The sequence below is a fragment of the Triturus cristatus genome, chromosome 1_2, assembly GCF_964204655.1.
Source record: "Triturus cristatus chromosome 1_2, aTriCri1.1, whole genome shotgun sequence".
NCBI classification, from domain to species: domain Eukaryota; kingdom Metazoa; phylum Chordata; class Amphibia; order Caudata; family Salamandridae; genus Triturus; species Triturus cristatus.
The window spans coordinates 1,135,417,194-1,135,439,719 of record NC_140580.1 but is presented as its reverse complement, the minus strand read 5'-3'; the positions used below and the strand labels follow the sequence as shown (position 1 = coordinate 1,135,439,719).

Genomic DNA, 22,526 nt, shown 5'->3' with positions numbered 1-22,526 from the left:
TCAGTGTCGCCAACGGAGAAGGGATCAGCTGTGATGTGCCTCCCGGGTTGCTCAGCTGCTGTTTCAACGTAGGTGAACACGCGCTGATAGCGTATGGTGATATAATGTTTGTTACCCTGTTGGTGGTAGTATGAATGCGATGTGGTAGGTTTTTGCATCAGCAGTTGGAATTTAACTACAAGTGGCAAGGCACATTAATGACACCGAGCGGTAAATCATGAACTCCGTCACCTTAAAACGAATTGGCTATTGTCAACGATGTACTTGCAACATCTGAAGCGTTTATTAGCCCATAGCTCGTTGATGCGTTTAAGTAGGGCACTATAGTACATGTGCATTTATACTGGGTTACTTCTAAGGGCTGTTTAAATGTTAAGGCTTCTGTAACTATACTGTACACCTACTCTTGGCTAGGATGTGTATGGCTGACTTTCTCGTTGAGGTAGCCACAACTTGTCTTGTTTTAACTATTGCTTCAAAGTGAACTTTTAAGCACCTCGGACAATATAGGTGATAACTACACCTACATAAGATTAACTAGAGGGGTGACTTCTAATTAGTCACCAACAATCCCACAAGTAACTGAGCCATTCAGGCATTTTTAGGAAGATAATGGTTATTAACAGGGACACCAACAGCTAAGCAATTGCCACTTGCAAACATTGTCAAGTTGCCCTGGTAGGTGTACATTACATCGAAGTGCCTGTGTTTGTGAATAGAACTGGTTGTCTGTTCGCTAAAAAAAGGCCAGTTTCTGAGCTGTCCTGGGAGTGGCAGCTATAGTGCATGACTGACACAAGAAGCTTTAATTTCAAAGGCGTTTTTGTACAGCATCAATGTGTCACCAGTGCTGCCTCGAAATAACTCAAGTACTGATGGCGCAGGCGCTATGTTGTTTAGCTTTCAACAGAGCACAAAGCCACGCTGATGGGTTCTAATAGCCCACATTTAGCCAACGGATCCCACTTCCTACCTCTACTTTAACACTGAGAAACCCTTAGCTGTATTCCATGTGATGGCAGACGCAATGATAGGATTAGTTCCCTCACTCTGTCATGCTTGCTTATAAACTCAGGAAAAATGCATTTTGAAGCAAAATGGTGGAAATAGGTTTACCAGATAATTCTAGCTAATTAGCAGCACTATGTTCAGATCCGGGCATTCCAGGAGCTGTAGTCATTCAAAAATTTTAACTGAACAAAACTGGACATCACCATATAATGCAACTGGTGCTATGCTAAGCACTCATTATTAGCCGAATTCAACGTTCCTCTTGTAATACAACTGGTGCGATGCTCAGCGCTCTCAGTTGAAAGTCTGATCATAATGCAATTGGTGCTGTGCTAGGCCTCATTGACAGGTCTGGATGTCAATGTTCTGCAGTTGCATTTATCAGGGCACCGTAATATTTCGGCAAGGAAGGGCAGACCACTTTATCTCCCGCACTGTGAATGGGAAGTGGTCCCCATGTAATGCAACGGGTGTTATACTAGGTATTCTCGAAAAGTCCTTTTTTCAGTGTTCCTTATTTAATGCCCAATGGTTTGCGCAACATCAAGACATTACGAGACATCAGTTCACAGCGGGGGGAGCACAGTGCCTCGGCACAGGGGCACTTGTACACTTAGGCAATAGATGCCCGAGGGGGCTCACACATTGCCTACACGCCATTTGTGTCTGTGCACTTAAGCATGCTATTCCTGTGTTGTCGGACTGTACATATTCCCTGGGAGCTTGTGCACATGTAGTGCATTTTGATGCCTATGTTGTCATACACCCATTTTGGTGTCACACAGTACCTATGCATCCTGGGGCTGGGGGTATGAGGGTCAATCGGAGGGTACAGTTTCATGAGGTAGTCAATGTGGCTGGCATGTAAACTGTATCTTTTCTCCAAAAACTTAAAGCACTAATCATCTGTTTTAGGTTTGCATCTATGTATGGCTGGATTCATGCCTATGATAAATGGGAGGAGCTCCACACCACAAGGACCGCATGATGTGGACAGGCAATGGGACCGGAAGATCTGGAATGTGAGTGGCAAGTGACGGCATCAAGGTTGAGGAGCGATCAATTGAAAAGCTCGAGGGCTGCCCGCGTGCATGGGCCCATGCATGATATTGGTTGAGTATAGGTGCGTCAGCCATTTGTTGTTGCCAGATGTGGTATTTTAGCAAAACGCTACTTCACAGGTGTATGCCTTGCCAGCTTGAGGGAACCCAGGTATAAAGGGCGAATGCAACACCCCTGGTCGGGAAAAGGTATTCTGCCATTACGGCGCCTGTGCTCGCGGGTGCCATCATAGGCGAGCTGTTGGGAGGCTCCGTAGTAGGGGGAGAAGCTTGCGCAGGCCCTATCCCAGAACATAGTGGTCCGTTGCAGGTTGTTCATGGATTTCCATGATATGTTCATGGGAAATCTTGGGGCCCGTAGGGGCACTCCCTGTGTAGCCTTCCAATGGTGCAGTTCCACCAGCAATGAGTATCATTGCCTGGGGCTACGTGTCTATCGGGCACATCGGGCTGCTATGAGTTGAGGACATTCAGTGGCTCCCAGACGATGTGTCACTTTCCTCTTAGCCAGTCAGCCCTAGCATTATTATCCTACACTTGGGGTAGGAATGACTGGGTACGCTTGGGTAATAGGGGGGGCTGGTCCAAACACTATTCACTGAACTAGGTTGGTAGGCATGTCTATGCCCGGGGTACACCCTGGCACAAAGACTGCAGAGATCCCCTAAGAGTGAGGCTATCTAGAGCTTCACACCTCCAGACTATAGAGTTGTGCTTCTTAAAGGACACATCCATTTGTTAAAGTTAGGGATTGTAATCTATAGGGAGGATTTTCTGGCCTAGTTAGTTGGGTATAGGGGCAGGGCATGACGTTTCAGTGAGTTTTTTTGGGGGGGCCTGATAGTCGGGCAACTATGCAGGCCTGTGCCGGTAAGGTCATGATTGGTGAGCTGTAAATTTAAGGTCCTTAGAGGGCGGCGCCATTCTTGAATAGGGTTGCCCAAGGGGGAGGTACAAGTGGTCTCTCATAGAACTCCAGGGGCAGTTACAGCCGGTTGGCTGGATGGGTGCGGGGGAGGGGGAGTTACGCTTTCCAGTAGGCTGCTTGGCCACCCCGCATGTGCACAATGGCGCAAGTAAATGGAGCGTAACTGCAAGGGCCCCTTATGGAGACAATTTACAGGACGTACAGGGGTGACCTGGGGGGGGGGGGGAAGTACCCTCACGGGGAATGGGCCTCTGTGCATGCGCACTCCGGTTGGAGGGCGGGCATAAGGGCGTACGGGGGCGACCTGAGGGGGTAAGTACCCTCACGGTAAACGGGCCCTCTGCGCATGCGCACTCCGTTGGAGTGCGGGCATAATTGGATAAGGATCTGGCGCCAGTTATTGACCTTGCCGTAGGCTCAAAATAGGGATACGCAGAAAATGAAATGTTATTGTTATGATTATTGATTATGGAATGTTTAGATAGGAAAATATTTGTATTAGAGATATGTTAAGGTTAGCAAAAACTACATCTGTACCTATCCAAGTAATCAATGTAATGGTTTTTCTGCGTATTGTTTAAATATTATAATAAAAAATTGTTGACTTAATTTTATGTTAATAAATACGGCCGGGGGTTAACGACTCCCTAATCCAAAAATTCCTTGTGCTAAGCGTGTTACTGTCTTAGTATTGAGAAGGGAGGAGGGAGTCTAGGCTGTACCTGGCCATACAAACTTACACGGTAAACCAGGCCGTGAGCTGCCCACAGCTCACCCTTTACCAGGGGTTACTCGTGAACATTGTACGCTGTTGTGGGGGCATTACAGAGCTCCTAGAGGTTTCCAAGCCCACGTGTGAGTAGCTGATCCAGTACAGGTGTTCTGTTTTGCATTCTGGGTCTTGTAGTCCTGTTAATTCAAGGATACATTCAGGATACGAGTCGGAGACCGCAAAACAAAGGGCGTGCCCTGGATGACGTACTCACACACGCCTCTCAGCTCACCTACCCTGGGGCCTTGCACCCACCAGCATCCCCTCCTCGTCTGCCTGGATGATGGGTGCCACTGACTCCAATACCTGGTCCTGTACATAGCATGTCACAGGAAGTAAAGCAGATATACTGTGACTTTAGGGAGGGTGTGGGAATGCTTCCCAAAAGGTCATGTCATTTAGCCATTCCTGCAGCCTGCAGCTTCAGAGCTGGGAGCAGAGGACAGCAGACAGAGACACGGCCACAATTGAGAGCCCTCTTCTACATTTGACATAGTCCCTGCTTAGTTTGAGGCGGTGGTTGAAGGTGAGCCCACTGCCACTTATCTATGGCGACCAGGACATAGTTTTCCTCATCAGACTTTGACCCCAAGGGAGAGAGAAACAAAGACAAGGAACAAGGAAGAGAAAAACGCAAAATCAGTGGCAAATGATAAATCAGGAGCCTGCAAGAGTGAGCTAGAGGGCAGGGGGGGAGGGGCTGGGGCTGGGTCAAAGAGTCACGAGGTGGAATCGTCACTAAATCGCCTTCGTGCTTGATTGACACCCTGACCGTCAGTAGCGCCGGCTGTGGGCTGCAGAGCCCCGGCACGTGTGCTTTTACAAATTAAACACCCGACACACCTTGTAATCCGTCTGTGTATACCTGCCACTAAGGTTCTTAATATGAGGGTGAAAAGAGAAGTCGACAGGTAAAAGAGAGTCATACTTTATTAAGAATAGTTTGGGGAGACTTCCTCTAGCATTAAGAGCCGCACCCACCAAGCTGCTACAAAAGGTAGAGAGAGTTACACGGTTGTTCGTGGACTTGAGTAATTGGAGAGTTCTGCAATTATGGGGGAGTAAATGCTGTCACTTCCGGCACGAGACATCCTTTGTAGATTTCAAGTAGCAGCAAACCCAGCCGTTTAGGGCGCGAAAAGGCTTGTAAAGCCTTTGTAAAGTTCCAGAGAATTATTTCATTGTTTTAGAAAGGGTTCTATCTGGCATCCCGCTGAAGCTGCTATGAGGAAAGAGTGATGTTATATTAAAGAAAAAACCTCTATCAATGAAACACAGAAATGCTAGTAACAAGAAGAATTGATAAAAGTAAAGTAAAATGCCCGAGCATGTGTATACAACTAACCCAAAATCATTCGAAAATTAATTTTGAAGCATAATATAGCATATCATTTATAAAATGATTTCCCCTTATGTAAATATTAGTGAAAGTAAACAGTCCACATATATGTATGTTAAAAGCTTAGCATTCATTTTGGGCAGTGCTTGCTCCCAGGAACTGACAGATTTGAGGCAGTGTAAATAACAGGGTCCTAGAGCACATCTCATTGGCCTGCCTTAGAAGGATGAATGGCTGGTTGAATCTGCTGGGATTTAACCTGTAGCCTTCAAGGAAGCTGCACGCAGATTCCAGCAGTGCTCAGAAAATTCACTGAACCAACTCAGCAGCAACTACAGGCGTTTACATGTATGTTCTCATGTTATTATGAGACACGGGTATCAGATACATTATTTTACTGGATCGGGGCGGAAAGACAACACGCCCAAAATTGGTGGGATCAGCGACAGGTGTTTCTCAGCGGGTAAAAAGTATTTTTCCTGTGGAGAAAAAAAAATCGAAAAAGTGCAATTGAACGAGTGCAAGGGCGTGTTCACACACAGTTGCACACTCTGCATTCTTACTACGGAGCCCACCTTGCCTTCTCACGCCCGGAACTGAGAACTCGAGAAGCTTTTCCAAGAGAGCCCCTAAAAACCTTTGAGTGTAAAAGCTTCAAAAATGAATCTGGTAACCCTTTGTGAACAAAATCTAGAGTAAATCTACACCCCTGCAAGGTTGTAAACCCACGGATACAGATTTGTATAGTTTTTATAAATACGGTCATAACACTTTTAGTCTCGTTTCAGATCAACTAAATCAACAAGGCTAAAGTGCAGGAGAACAGTAAAACATAAAAGAAAAGCACATGGTGATGAGAAATGTGTCTATGGTGACAAGGAGGTAGATTCCTGCACCCTTCAATGGGACAGAAACACACCTGCCCCTCCCTCCCGCCCCCAAACCCCGTCCCCTCACGGCCCCCAAAGATACAGATAATGAGGCTAGAGTTACCCTACGGGTCTGTAAAACGTCATCCGTGAACATATTCCGTGCAAAGCTTTCACTGTGGGCACTTACCTTCAGGAGTGAACAGGTCAATAGGCTTTCTGAAATAATGTCCTTTCAGTTGTACAAAACCCCAGCCACGAATAGCGATGCTCTAGGAGGTGTGCCCCCCCCCCCTGGCCCCGGGCTGGCTCTGGCGAGCACTCTGCAGTTTGTGATGGAGGTGTGCCGTGTGCCCCCCTGGCCCCGGGCTGGCTCTGGCGAGCACTCTGCAGTTTGTGATGGAGGTATGCCCCCCCTGGCCCCGGGCTGGCTCAGGCGAGCACTCTGCAGTTTGTGATGGAGGTGTGCCCCCCTGGCCCCGGGCTGGCTCTGGCGAGCACTCTGCAGTTTGTGATGGAGGTATGCCCCCCCTGGCCCCGGGCTGGCTCTGGCGAGCACTCTGCAGTTTGTGATGGAGGTGTGCCCCCCCCTGGCCCCGGTCTGGCTCTGGCGACACTCCGCAGTTTGTGATGGAGGTGTGCCCCCCTGGCCCCGGTCTGGCTCTGGCGAGCACTCCGCAGTTTGTGATGGAGGTATGCCCCCCTGGTCCCAGGCTGGCTCTAGCGAGCACTCTGTGATGGAGGTGTGCCCCCCTGGCCCCGGGCTGGCTCTGGCGAGCACTCTGCAGTTTGTGGTGGAGGTGTGCCCCCCCTGGCCCCGGGCTGGCTCTGGCGACACTCCGCAGTTTGTGATGAAGGTGTGCCCCCTCTGGCCCCGGGGCTGGCTCTGGCGAGCACTCTGCAGTTTGTGATGGAGGTGTGCCCCCCCTGGTCCCGGGCTGGCTCTAGCGAGCACTCTGCAGTTTGTGATGGAGGTGTGCCCCCCCTGGCCCCGGTCTGGCTCTGGCGAGCACTCCGCAGTTTGTGATGTCTGATTTTTCAGGACTGAGGAGTGCGGGACACGCCCCGCCGGTAATCCGGGAGTGAAGAAATAAAACAGCGACTTCCTTGCGCTTCAAGAAAGGTGTGCTGCCTCGGGTACAGCTGTCTGTTGTGAAACTGTGCAGACGTAGGATCAAGGGCGAAGCTTGGGGGCTGGGGGGAGGGGAGGTGTTTGGGGTGTTATACCCCCTAATACATTGATTTTGTGGTACATAGGTGGGTACAGGGTATGGGGAGGTGTCTATCGGATTTCATCAGAAATGTTTACCCCCCACAGACAAAAACCTACGCGCACACACACACCCTCTCCCTGCTTGGAAAGACTTCAAAATGTTGGTTATTTCACAAAATAATGTGTTTTCTCTCACTTTTTAATGCCAGAATAAAAAGAAAAAAAGAATCCGGGTGACGACACAGAAAAGGAGGATTACCTACAGTAAGCTGTAAACCTGTTGGTTGATATCTTGATAGAAGCTCAAAGAAACATTTGGGAGAAAGTCCATGGCTCCTAGATCTGTAGAGTTCGGGGCTTCATTGGTGCACACAATTCCAGCGAGCCTGTGGTGGGGGATGGGGTATCTAATGGGCAGCACAGGGACCTTCACCTGAGTTTCTCACCACAGAATGAAGCCGAGCCTTTGTAATTGGTGTTTACCACGCCGTGTACTGCAGGGTTTGCGTTTCCTTCTTAGCGCGTTATTGATTTCCTGAGGCTTTTCCTGCTGAAATCTGTTCGGAGAATATTGCACAGTGTGGCAATTGATGCATAATGCAGAATCCTGTTCTGTGCGCAAACATCCATCTGCGCATGGACTGGAAATTGAAACACAATCTTGATTCAGGATGTAAGCTAAGTCCATACATTTATGGACTGCAGAATAGGTGATGTCGATACAGCTTCGCCTAGCTCCGCATTGTCATGATTATAGCCTTGTAAGGTTTGAATATGTTGTATTCTGCTGTAGCTGTATTCATGTATTGTTGCATGTGTCTAACAAAGCGCTCAATGGCATTTGTCAAGAGGGCATCACACTCATCTGTGGAGTGCCACAGCTGCAACAGTGCACGTGCCATGCAGCTTGTATGGGGAGCTCTTTGATGTCCTGCATCAGGACCATAGTTACGCTCCTAATAGGTTGTACAGCTATGCCTCTGCATGAACATGAGTGAGAAATAGGCTGCTTAAGCATTTAATTGTAATTGATGGATAGACATATCTGACAAAAGTGACCCAAACCGTCGGAAAATGTTTATTTGGAATTTACTTTCCACTCCAGCACAAACCTTATTTTGAACTGGAAAGCTGCCTGAACATAAGGCAACGCAGGGACTTGCATTACTTTACATCACTGGGTGGTTGCATGGGTGGTACATGGTGCTCTCATTCAACCACCCCTTGTATTTGACCCAAAGCCATATTCATAAGGAAGAGTAGAAAGGGTTTTGTGCAAAGCCCTGAAAGTGAGGTAGGCATTAAAAGAAGAAATGTTTTCATTTCTCCAAACTTTCCCAATATTGCATGTGTGCTGTACCCTAAAACACACATCCAAAGTGGGGGATGTTTGAAAGTGTTTCTAGGCATAGTATTTTGTAATGCAAAACATATGCAATAGATGAGGCCGACACCTTTGCACTATGGTGAAAAGATGTGTGTGTGGTTCTAGGCACTTTGATTGTACTTCAGCGCTAAGAGATCTGAGCAGCACCATATCTTAGTCGAGTAGCGCTGTCCGGCTGTCTCCTTCTCACATAACACAACAACTTTGGTTGCTGCACTGTACTGCATGAGTTATTAGTAAATCTGCCCCCATTTTCAATGTGGACCGCTGCGTCCGCCTGCCGCTATCTATGGCTGACCGCATTGCTCTTATCAAAAAGAACATTCTCCCCCAGTTTCTATATCTATTCGTAAACATGCCCATCCCCTTAACAAAGGCATTCTTTTCACAGTTGCGTGGTCAACTGCTCCGCCTGGTTTGGGCTGGTCGAAGGCCACGGATAGCCCGGGATTCACTTACACTCCCCTACGAGAGTGGTGGGTTTGCTGTCCCCGACCTTTACTTATACTATTTGGTCACACAGGCCCAGTTTGCAGATCACTGGTTTCATCTGATGCACGCATACCTTACAGTAAACCTGAAGTGGACCTGTCTGACCATACCCCTCTAGAGGTGATATTCCCGCAGCGTCCCTAGCTGGATCCCAATGATATACAAACATTATCCACCACATGTTGGGCCTGGCGGAAACTGGCCTGCTCCAAGGCTTCAGCTCTCTGTACTCACCTAAACTCCCACTATCTCAAAACCCATGGATACCATCAACATCCGAGAAAGTAGTCCAACGCACTTTACAAAAACTGCATCTGCACACGTTGAGGATCTCTTCCCGGATGGGCATATCACAACTCTCACTGACCTCGCTGTGACTGCAGAGATGTCCTATATGGACAGGTTTATTATGACTAGGTTACTAGGTGCCCTGCGCTTGACAATCCCTTCCTTCCCACTCCTTCCGGACGAATTCACGCCTCTTACACTTTTGATAGCGGATCATGATAGATCACACTTGATCACCAAACTATATCGTGCTTGTATGGCACTCAAACAGGTACTAGACAGAGAGGCCAGGCGCCATTGGGAGGAGGACCTGGGACAGCCACTCACCGCTAAGGAATGGGCCTGCAGCCATGAGCAAATCAAGAAGGTCTCTCCCAACCATCAGCACAAACTACTGCACTTTAAATGTGTCCACAGATGTTATATCACACCTATCGAATTGGCTAAATATGACTCCTCCAAAACATCTCAATGCCAACTATTTGACGCTGACTTTGCACACAGGACATGGACCTGCCCAGCCATATCTGCCTTCTGGGCTTTGGTAAGTCAGGTGCTCTCAGACATGACGTCCACATCATTGACGCCTACCCCCAAGCTGGCCCTGCTGGTCATTGTTTCTGACATCTCAGTCTGCTACCATAGGTTCATAGCAATAGTGCTACAGCAGGCCAAAAGGGAAACTGCAACGGACTGGGGAACCCGACCACGCCCCACAAAAGAAGCATGGTTACGCAGTATGGTATACTATGATATGCAAACTGAGATATACTGCACCCTTAAACCTTCCACCTCCCTGCCCAAGGACATCTGGCACATATATTGTACATACCTGCTTACCCTTGATGGAGCAGGGGAAATACAAACATTTTTTGCACCCCTTCGAAGTTAATGACCTCATAACCTTAAAAATACTAACTGTTTGAATGAATGTATTAACCAACAAATGCACCTTTAATTAGACACTACACGCGGGAAAACTTACTGGCATATGCAAAAATCTAATTTATTTACAACTGTGAAATTAAATTAATGTAGGTTTGTGATTCATGTAGAAAATAGAAGTAAATTGCATGTATTTTGTCTGTAGTATAACATATTGTGGCAAAGAATGCAGATGGTTAGTAAAATGGCTTTATATGTCGCTTATACTAGATAACACCTAACACGGGTCATTAGAATGGCGGGTGGTAAACAGAAGGGCTTATTTTCTATGTCTAATTTCTGTTATGTTGTTTTCATATTAGTTCCGTTTGGGCCTACTAGGCCTCGCTGAGAAAATGGCTGCTGCCGAGAGATGCGATTACGTGTAATAAAGATAGCCCCTGCGCATGAGCAGAATGGAAGCTACAGTCACAAGTGTGTGGCCTATGCCTGGAGTGAGAGATGTCAAGGCCGCACTGACCTAGGACAAGAGTGAATGCCAAAACTCTCTGTACAAAAGCCTGGGAACGGGTGAGAGACACGAACTGCAGAAGATGATCCTATTCACTAATAATAGAAATTGTTACAAATGTTAGGACTTGACAAGTCACGAGGATGTGCATGACTGTAATTTACAGAACCAGTTTAGGCAAGGAGGACAATGAGGTGACCATCACCACCCCTCCAATGGACCAATGAGAATGGATATAGCTCCTAAAAGTTCCAATTTTAGGTATGGCAAGTTAGTGAAAGGGTATAAAAAGTGGTGCTTATGATGACGTACGGGCACATGCTTATTTTTCTATTCAACACGACACGCTGTCTGTTGAGACGATTTTTCCTGATGCTGAAAAGACTTTGACAAATTTGAACTTCAAACTTTGATGGGGAAAAGGAATAAGACCGTCGCGGGATTCTGTCCTGGGAGGGAATACATCCGAGGAGGTTAGAGGGACAGTCAGTCAGTTTGAGAACCTACCCAGTGATCTGCGGTTCATGTTCTGGTGAACTATTCTCGTCATCGCCCTAAGGCCAAGGGTAATGAGTATTTTCCGTATCTATTTCAATCTTTACATTTGTGCTTATGAAATTTATGTTTAAAATTTGTCTAATAAAACTTTACTTCTTCAATTTGTTCAATGAATCTAGATACATTTTCATGCTAACTCAAACTGAGTCTGTGGTTATTAAAATTAAAGTTATGATCTATAAAAGTTAAAGATTTTTAATTGTGATTGAGCTGGACTTAATCGCCATCAACTGATTCCTACTAGTTGGTCCATCGACCACAATAGCGGAGTATCTTTAGGTTTACAACCGACAATTCAACAATTAAATGTATATAATGTATATAGTTATTAGTTAGGTAAAGAAAATATTAACTAGGTACTCTGTATGTTTTGCAGCTCGTCTACTTATCACTAATCCAGAAAACTGAGTGAATGTGTGTTGGGTTTCAGTGTTATGGGCCCCACTGATGAACAAGTGGTGTAAAGGGTTTCTGGGTTGGTGACAATTATAAAGATATTTTTAAAGCCGCGCTGCATCAGTTTTTTTGGTAGCAGAGTTATGGTTTCTATAGGTCAGTTAAGGGGATTGTGAATTTTTGATTATTGATTATTAATCTTCATTTTTTAACACTCCATGTTGAGTATGTGTCAGGTTATATGTAGTCGGAATTTTGAAGCTTCCGGTAAGTAGGAAGTGGATTTGTGTGACGAGAGAAGTCACATGGAATTGTGCATTGTCTAATTTCAACCTGGTGATAACACAGGATTGTGTTATGATAGGGAAAGTCATGTGTGAATTGTGTTGAATGGAATAGCAGCAGGTTTTCTTGTGAAACTCTGGCCTTAATTCTCAGGAGCAGTATAGTCTCCACATGTGTTTTATCCCCAGAGAAACGGGTTCACCTTTTGCTTGAGAGAAGGGTAAGGTAGAGGAAAGTGCTACACTTATCGAATGAAACAGTATTCTTGAATGTTTGGATAAACTATCCTTTATTTAAGGGAAACGGACAATGGAAAATGTGTTTATGTTGTAACTAACCGAGTTTGTTAAATCGAGTTATAAAACAGGGCCGATAATTTTGTAAAGGAGGTGTCAGCAGAAGCAGGAGTAGAGCTGACGTCAATTAGAACCGTGCTGGGATTGGTCAGTTGCGAAAGTACGAGGAGGTTACTGATTGGTATGTTGATGTGAGTCGCACTGAGATTGGTCAGTGTGAGAGTGACGTAAAGCTTTCTAATTGGTGCGTTAGTGTGGTTTGCGCTGGGATAGGACGGAATAGTCAAGCAGAATAAAGAAGTATTGCGTGAATTTGCTTCGGCAAATAATTGTGAAATATGGCTTATTATGATGGACGAGAGATAGAGAAACCTTCATGGTTTATGAAATTCAAGAGTTTTTTCAAGAAAGATAAAAAGATTGAGACGAGAGAGGGAGAAGTGCTTCCTCCACCGAAAACACCTGCATCTTACATGATGACGAAATATGGTTATCATACTTGTATTTGGTTGGAAAATTGGGCAAAATATACTCAAAATGATGGAGTATTGGCGTTTCCAGAAACTGGTTCGTTTAGCACGGCTACACTATGAAATTTGAGAAGTAACATGATGAAGCTTGAACCGAGACCTAGACCGACACAATTTGAAGCCCTAGGTGAATGGGAAGATGAGATGTATGAAAGACAGAGACACAGAGGTACAAGGAATGATGGTTATGTTCCTGGAAGAGTATGGGGTTGGAATCATGAAGACAGGATGAGACGATGGCGGTACGCTAATATGACGGATGGTATGTTTCCTGCTAGAACAGTTGAAGAGGGAAAAGGGAAAAAGTATACAGAGAAAAAGAAGCATACAGTTCCAGAAAGGTGTGGATATGGAGTCAGTGATACAGATGATGAGTTGCTGGAAGATATATTAAATAAAAGTCCCCCTCCATATCAACAGGACTCTGCGGTGGTGACACCAAATGCACCGCCAATGGAAACTGTGATGAATCAAAACCCAGAACGATTTAAATAGTCCATTTTATAGACAGAAAATACCACAGACTGTAGAACCTGATAATGATAATGCATCTGAATTATCAAGAACAACAAAAGAATTGGCTGAAAAGATAAAAGAATTGACAAAGAATGTCGAAGCTGTTACTGTACCAGTAACCATAGGTCCAGTGATACCTGTATTTGAAAATCAAAAGATAGATGAACATTCCTTAACGATTCCCTTAAATTCCAGTATGCAAAAGGTAGGAGAAAAGATTTATCCTGAAGTGACAATAAATCAGAGCCCAATAAATAAAATTCCAATGGGACCTGAGTCAGCAACTGTAAGACCAGAGAAAAGTGTGAATAGGGTAGATTTAAATACAACCCCTGTGGGTCCAATGGCAGAAGAATTAAGTGATTGGGTCAGGAATTTGCAAAAAGATACAGAACCTCAACCTTTAGATGTAGTTAGATTAAAAATAGACATGGAAGAACTGATTCTGGGAACCAATGGTATAGATCGGTTAAAAACATATCAAGATGAGGAATTGATGTTTATGTGCAAAAGTATAACGTGGAGAGCTAAGAATTTGCATGAAAAATTGGAAGAAACAGCAATTGGGTTGGGAGTACATTTTGCAAAGGTTAGAGGATTACAGAAACCTTATAGAGTAGATTTTAGTGAGAATGATATAGAGAATTTGAACACTTCAGGACGGTTAACTCAGATAAAAGAACTAATTGTGTTACTGAGAAAATGGGGAGATGTAGATAGATGGAGAAGTAGATGGACAAAGAGAAAAGAAGATACGACTGACAAAGCAACTTTGGCTTTCCCAGTAAAAGAAAAGGAACCAATAGTGGTAGAATGTCTAATGAGAGAAATTCCAGGAGGAGGTTATGTACATGTCCCATGGTCCAGACTGGATATATTGTCATTTACAAATGATTTTCCAAGACTGAGAGAAAAACCTGGTATAGACAAGTGGAAAGGTATGTAAAGGTTTCAAAGGTATTGAGGGAAGACTTGGATGGATTGTTTGAAATTGTTGTACCTGCTGATTTGTGGACAGAATGTAAAATCACAATTGATTGGCCAAAGGAAAAATATCCTAGAGACGCAAAAACAGGAGCTCCAGGTCCAGAAGAAATGAGAAAATATGAGCAAGTAATCACATTTCTGAAAAATAAGATTCCTCCAAGGGAAACAGATTGGGTGAAGATCGATAGAACAACACAAGAAGCAAAGGAGTCTGTGCATGCTTATTATGAAAGGTTGCTTTTAGTTTTTAAGCAGTACAGTGGATATGAGAGTTTGAGGGAAAAAGACATGAGTCACTTTGTATATCAATTTGTGTATGGTTTGAGACCCGAGATAAGTGAAATGATTGAACAGCATATGTTGTGTTGGCAGTCAAGTACAGTGGATGAGGTTTTAAGGTATGCAAAATATTGCAGTGATGACATTGAAGCTAGGCAACGTAAGCTCAAAGAAAAAGCAATGTGGGCTCAGATGAAGGTTGCAGAACAGCAAGAAGCTCAGATACTTAACCAGATTAATGACTCAGGGCAGACAATAATGAAACCAAACATTGGTAAAGGGAAAGGTCAGATGAATATAGAAGAAGCTAAAAAGAAATGGCCATGTCATAATTGCGGAAAATTAGGGCATTGGAAAAACGAGTGTAAATTTCCTCCAAAAGTTAATGCCGAAAATAAATCATTAAATCCACAGGTGCAGAATGAGGAGGGTTATCAACAACCGCCACAGCAACAGGTAGTTGAGGAGTGCGTGCTTGGCACAACTCTAGAGGTAGATCAGTCAGGTCCGTTTGTGGATGGAAAGGTGAATGGTGTAAATGTTACTTTCCTTGTGGACACTGGGGCTACCCGTTCTACTGTAAGATCAGTTGAAATTCCAAACCTTCCTCTCTCAGGTGAATTCATCCAAGTTGTAGGTGTCTCCAACAGACAAATTAAAGCCCCTCTTACTAAACCAGTAGCGGTGGAAATTGGTCCCTTTAAAGACATGCACCATTTTGTAATGTGCGATTGCAGTCCTGTAAATTTACTTGGACGCGATATCCTATGTAAAATTAACTGCACCATCTACTGTACCCCAGATGGTATTGCATTCCAGACATCAGATGATGATGTTCTGTATAAAGTGATTATGACAGCACTAGAACCTGAAAATTGTGATACATTTCCTGTGTTTGTTGCAGAGAAAATCCCTACTGAATTGAAAGGAAGTGAAGACTGATGTATGGGATTTTACGGGTGAAGATATAGGTCTAATGAAAGGAGTTGACCCTGCAAAAATTATTGTAAAGGAAAAAGCAATTGACCTGAATACTCCCCATTACAAATTGACGCCAGAAACGATTGAAGGAATAACTCCAGTGATTGATAAAATGATTGAACAAGGGCTACTGAGAGAAATAATGAGTAGTACATGTAACTCTCTTATAATGGGATTGAAAAAGCCTAATGGAATCTATCGGATAGTACAAGATCTGAGAAAGGTGATTAAAAATGTTGTTCCCTGTTGTCCAATTGTACCAAACCCTGCTGTAATACTGTACCAAATTCTACATGATGCAGAATGGTATACAGTCATTGATTTGTGCCATGCATTCTTTACCATTCCATTACACCCTGACAGCCAGCCATTGTTTGGTTTCCGGTTTGGCGAGCGTATTTTGGCATGGTGCCGAATTCCTCAAGGGTATACTGAAAGTCCTTCCATTTTTAATCAGATTCTGAAGACATCTTTAGAAAGTTTGAGAATGCCAGAGAAATCTGTTATGGTCCAGTATATTGATGACCTATTGGTGGCATCAAGGACCAAAGAGACATGGATTACTGACACAATTGCATTACTGAATCATTTGGCAGAATGAGGGCATAAGATGTCCCCATCAAAACTGCAGTTCTGTCAACAAGAAGTACAATATTTAGGTCATAAGATTGAAAAAGGGATGAGAAAAATAACAACAGAAAGAATCAGGATTATCAAAGGAATGAGAGCCCCAATGATATAGAAGAGGTGAGAATGTTTCTTGGAATGGTTGGTTACTGTTGACAGTGGATAAATGGATTTTCATCGATTGCCAAACCTTTACAGCGATTAACAAAAGCGATGTAAAATATCCAATTGTGTTGAATGAGCAAGAGATGGAAGCTTTTGAGCAACGGAGAAACAGGTTGTGTGAAGCCCCAGCGTTGGGAATGCCAGATTATGAAAAATAATTTGGGTTGTACTGTTGTGAAAGAGACGGATGTGCACTTTCAGTACTGGTACAAAGGCATAGAAGAATAAGACGGCCAAAAGCATATTTTTCAGCTGTTTTGGACCCAGTAGCAAAAGCATTGCCTGGATGTCTAAAAACGGTAGCAGCCACCTGTGTGAGTTCGGAACAGAGTGAAGACATTGTGATGGGATACCCGTTAAAGGTATATGTCCCACATTCAGTTGAAATTCTTTTGACCAGAAAAAAGACCCAATTCATGACGCATAGTCGATTAATCAGATATGAGAAGGTGATTTTGGGTACAGACAATGTAACGATTGTGAGATGCATAAGTGTGAATCCTTCCACTTTATTACCTGATGCAGTAAATACAGAGGTCAAAGATGACGTTGATCACAATTGCCTGAATTCTGTACAAAGCCTCGCCCGGACATCAAAGATGAACCTCTAGAAGAATCAGATTATGTGATGTTTGTGGATGGATCATGCTTGAGAACGAAAGAGGGAATTTTGAGTGCTGCATATGCTGTATGTACAGTGGCAGACATCATGGAAGCACCCTGTTTGAGAGGAATACGTTCAGTCCAAGTTGCTGAGCTGATTGGTCTGATTCGAGCTTGTAAACTGGGAAGGAACTTCCGAATCACTGTGATCACGGATAGCCAGTATGACTTCGGAGTGGTGCATGATTTTGGACAGATCTGGTCCCAGAGGGGATTCATGGCTTCTTCGGGATCTCCAATTAGGAATGGTGAATTTGTGAAATTGTTGCTTGAGGCGATACAGCTGCCTAAAAAGATTGCAGTCATGAAGTGTGCGGCACACAAAAATGGTGATGACTACATTACAGAGGGCAATAGGTCCGCTGATGAAATGGCTCAATATTGTGCCAGAAATACAACCTCAATGAATCGGAGGAGGGAAAAAGAATATGTTTCATGTCCTTTGATGTTTACTAACACAGTTGAAACGTGGAAAGAAGTGAGACAATTGCAGGAAGAGGCAGGTGATGAGGAAAAAGAGATATGGATAAAATCAGGCTGTAGACAAAGAGAAGAAGATGGAGTTTGGGGTTATAGGGATGAAAGACCAGTTATGCCTGATAGCATGATCTCTGGCATGGATGTACCATGGACAGGCACACATAGGTAGAGATGCAATGATCAGACTTTTCAAACAGACTTGGTACAACCCACAATTTAGGGTTATAGCTGAAAGCCTTTGTCAAAGATGTCTTATATGTCAACAGTTGAATCCAGGAAGGAAAACAGTAGTGAATTTAGGAACCAAAGGACGAGAAGGAGGTCCATTTACCAGAATGCAACTAGATTTCATTGAAATGCCCCAGAGTAACAGGCTGAGGTATGTTCTGGTGGTTGTCCGTTCGTTTTCTCGTTGGGTGGAAGCATATCCGACAAGAAGGAATGATGGAGTTACTATAGAGAAACTCCTGCTGAGAGAATTCATTCCTAGATATGGTTTTCCAGTCACGCTAGAAACAGATAGAGGAAGTCATTTCCAAAATGAAGTTATCCAGCTGATATGTGAAGCATTGGACAGTCAACAAAAGCTGCATTGTGCTTACAGACCAGAGGCTTCTGGGGTGGTTGAGCAAGTAAATGGCACAATTAGGAATAGGCTAGGAAAGATGTGTCTAGCCACAGGACCCAGATGGCCAGATGCCCTACCGCTTGTACTCATGAGCATGAGGAATGGGCCAGACAGAAAAACTTGTTTGAGTCCGCATGAAATAATAATGGGACGAGTAATGAGACAAGCATTCGTACCTGTCAACAAACTGCTGACTATAACTGATGATCTTATTCTGGGCTATTGCAAATGATTGGCTGATGTGGTGCATTCTGTGTTTCATCAGGTTGGACTGGATGCGATCACTCTTGAAAGAAACCCAGCTCATGATCTGAGTCCGGGAGACTGGGTACGCATAAAAGTCCACCGAAGAAGAAATTGCCTGGTTCCTCGCTGGGACAGACCACGACAAGTGATCCTAGTGACTAACACAGCAGTAAAGTGTGCAGGTGTGAAAAATTGGGTTCATGCCAGTCATACGATCAAGGTTCCAGATCCTGAAGATCGACCTGTAAATCGACATATGGAAATATCAGACACCAGTTTGGCATCCAAGACTGAAACTGAAGCAGTTGAAGTTCCAGATTCTGAAAATCGACCAGTAAGTCGACATCTGGAAATATTGGATACCAGTTCGACATCTGAAGTAGAACGATCCAAATTTGGTGAAAACCAATCTGATAACATGAAATGCCAAACTAGGGACATTGAAAAGCAAACAGAGGACTTTGAAAAACAGACAATTGATATTGAAACAGGAGAAAAAGAAATAAGTCACAGTGATGTCGAACAACCAAGTAAAAGATTTGAGGAAATCCCTTCAGAAGTAATTGAAACAACCGAAGGAAATCTAAAATCAGATGAAACATCAGAGATCATAAAGTTCAAAGTTAAAGAAAGTGAAGTGAGATCTGAAACAGAATCTGAAGAAAGTGAAGACGAATTAAGACAAAGGAGAGGTCCAAGAAAGAGAGCTTGGAAAGTGGAACCAGAAGAAACAGAGATTGGACTAAAAAGGCCAAGGAAAGGAGACAATTGGCCCAACGAATGTAGAAGACTAAGATATAAAATAATAAATTTGAACCAAGACAAGGAAGAACAAGTGAATGAAATAACAAGTCAAAGGAATCAAATCAATTTGGATAAAGGACAATTGCAGAGATCGAAAAGAGTAAAAAGACCTAATTTGAAATATAAATCACCTGAATGGACATACATAGCACTTCCTGAAATTGAAGAGGTGGATAGCAGTCAAGAGAACCTAAAAGACAATTGTAAACAGGAGGGTGAAAGTGAACTGTGCCCAACCTGAAGAGACTGAAGAAACCAAAATAAGGACAAACTGATGAACCTAAAGAAAATTTAAAGGACCACACATTGCACCAAGGGCAATTGGTTCAAAGGCCATATATTTCTGAGTGTGGAGAGACACATTTTTCTGTACATATCTTAGACTATAGTTAATCATGGCAGAGAATGAGACTAGAAGACCTAGGTGTAGTTTTCTACGCAGATGGTGTAGAATGTGTTTTTATTGTACAGGTTTACTGATGCTTATTTGGTTCATTTTAGCAATAGTCATTCCACTTAGATTAACTGCAGAGAATACGTCTGGGATGAACAATAAAACGAATAGTGATAAGGCACATAACACAAAGGATACTACAACACTGAAAGATAATACTGAGTTACATAGAGACAGGTCAATACATGATTTTTCTAAGAATGTTTTTACAAAGCTTCTATATGAATATGTAGAGACAATGGATGTTAGGGATTGTTATGTCTGTATGCAGTTACCTGTGTCTGTGACAGAGGGTGTAACATATCATCACCTTCCTTTGACGTATGGAATAACTTGCAGTGTGTTGGCTAGTTTATTTTAAAAGACAGGCAAACTAGAATATTACTATACTGATATGGATGATGTTTTTGCTAAAGTTTCTGTAGTATCTGAATTAAACAAAGTGAAGCCTGGTAAAGTTTTTGGAGAATTTTTCTTAGAAACAAAAGAATTAACATTAGAATATGCATTTAGACACAACCTCACTTGTAGATTAAGAAAAGAAGAAAAAGTATTTTTAGACATGGTAGAGGATCGAAGAGTTAAGTTTCAAAGAAAAGTAGCGGGAGAAAAGATGAAAACACCATTTTGGGGATTTGAGGAAGGAAGTTACGAGAAGAGTGAAACTAAAGTAGCAATAGGGTTAGATTTGCCTCAACAAGGGAAATTGTGCATTCGTAGAGATAACACTATGTATGATAACTATTTCGTGGGTACTAGTGAATGTCGAGATACATACAGAATTATAGGGGGATGGGGATTCAAAGGCAGTAAAGATCCAGTATTTCCAGGGATCTATTTTATTTGTGGGAACAAAGCTTATTATATATTGCCGGACCATTGGTACGGAACATGTTATCTAGGCCTGGTCTTTACAAAGATATTTCATGTGGATAGGGGAACTAAAGGAACTCATGAAATAGCTAAACCACTAATACGTAGAAGAAGGGAAAGCTTCTCTGAGATAATAGGTAACATTTTTGGAGCATTGATACCAGCAGTGGGTGTATCTTTTAATGCATATAAGATTCGGAAATTGTCAACAATAGCAGATCGTTTCTCAACGAATACTGCTGGAGGGTTCTTGATGGTAAATACCAAGATGGTTGCAATGAGAGCTATGGTGATGCAAAATCGACTTGCCCTTGATATTCGTTTGGCGAAAGAGGGCGGAGTCTGTGGAAAGCTGAAGGTACAACATTGTTGCACGTACATTCCTGATACAAGTCAGAATATACAAAAGTATATAAAGAATATTACTGAATTGCATAAAGAAATTACCCCACTGGAGGTAGATGGTGCTTGGGAAAAACATGGTAAGAGTTTTTCCTCAGTAAAGAAATGGTTTGCAGAAATAGGTAGTTCATTAGTAGGGAAAATACTAATACCAGTGACAATCGTAATAGTAATGACATTAATGTTGAGATTAGCATGTGTATGTATTAGAAAAAGAAAATAGAAAATAAGGTAAAAAGACAAAATGAGAAAAATAAACAAAGAGAACGAGAAATGGGAGAAATTGAATTGGAAGAATTTAAAGAGAAAATGTACAACAAGACTAAGAGATAGTTCAAACAATTATATTCTTCACATTCTAACAAGATAAAAAGGACAAGAAACATGATTTCTGATAAATTGGTAGGGATGGTTTTGTGGTAATGTTAAAAATCACCAAAGGGGGGAATTGATGGAGCAGGGGAAATACAAAAACTTTTTGTACTCCATCGAAGCTAATGACCTCATAACCTTAAATGTAAATAAATGTATAACCTTAAAAATACTAACTGTTTGAATGAATGTATTAACCAACAAATGCACCTTTAATTAGACACTACACGTGGGAAAACTAACTGACATATGCAAAAATCTAATTTATTTACAACTGTGAAATTAAATTAACATAGGTTTGTGATTCGTGTAGAAAATAGAAGTAAATTGCATGTATTTTGTCTGTAGTAAAACATATTGTGGCAAAGAATGCAGATGGTAAGTAAAATGTCCTTAAATGATGCTTCTGCTAGGTAACACCTAACACGGGTCATTAGAATGGCGGGTGGTAAACAGAAGGGCTTATTTTCTATGTCTAATTTCTGTTATGTTGTTTTCATATTAGTTCCGTTTGGGCCTGCTAGGCCTCGCTGAGAAAATGGCAGCTGCCGAAAGATGCAATTACGTGTAACAAAGATGGCCCCTGCGCATGAGCAGAATGGAAGCTACAGTCACGAATGTGTGGCCTATGCCTGGAGTGAGACATGTCAAGGCCGCATTGACCTAGGACAAGAGTGAATGCCAAAACTTTCTGTATAAAAGCCATGGAACAGATGAGAGACTCGAACTGCAGAAGATGATCCTATTCACTAATAATAGCAATTGTTACAAATATTGGGACTTGACAAGTCACGAGGATGTGCATGACTGTGTAATTTACAGAACGGGTTTAGGCAAGGAGGACAATGAGGTGACCATCACCACCCCTCCAATGGACCAATGAGAATGGATATAGCCCATAATTTTGGGTATAGCAAGTTAGTGAAAGGGTATAAAAAGTGGTGGTTATGATGACGTACGGGTACTTGCTTATTTTACTATTCAATACGACACGCTGTCTGTTGAGATGATTTTTCCTGATGCTGAAAAGACTTTGACAAATTTGAACTTCAAAATTTGATGGGGAAAAGGAACGAGACCGTTGCGGGATTCTGTCCTGGGAGGGAATACATCCGAGGAGGTTAGAGGGACAGTCAGTCAGTTTGGGAACCTATCCTGTGATCTGCGGTTCGTGTTCTGGTGAACTATTCTCGTCATCGCCCGAAGGCCAAGGGTAATGAGTATTTTC

The 22,526-nt window shown here is 43.1% G+C and overlaps 1 protein-coding gene across 4 annotated transcripts in view; it reads right to left on the bottom strand.

Annotated features, from left to right (window-relative positions):
- The window catches only part of LOC146868825 (uncharacterized), a 259,599-nt gene that overhangs the window by 166,288 nt on the left and 70,785 nt on the right, over window positions 1-22,526 (bottom strand). For 2 of the 4 annotated variants that reach the window (XM_085613845.1, XM_085613846.1), the window contains exon 1: window positions 6,171-7,110. The exons of 1 other annotated variant lie outside the window; for it this stretch is intronic. The gene's annotated coding sequence lies outside the window, so the exon portion shown is untranslated. Of the gene's footprint in view, window positions 1-6,170; window positions 7,111-22,526 lie in introns of those variants that run through there. One more of the 4 variants, XM_085613844.1, reaches the window with a different exon arrangement.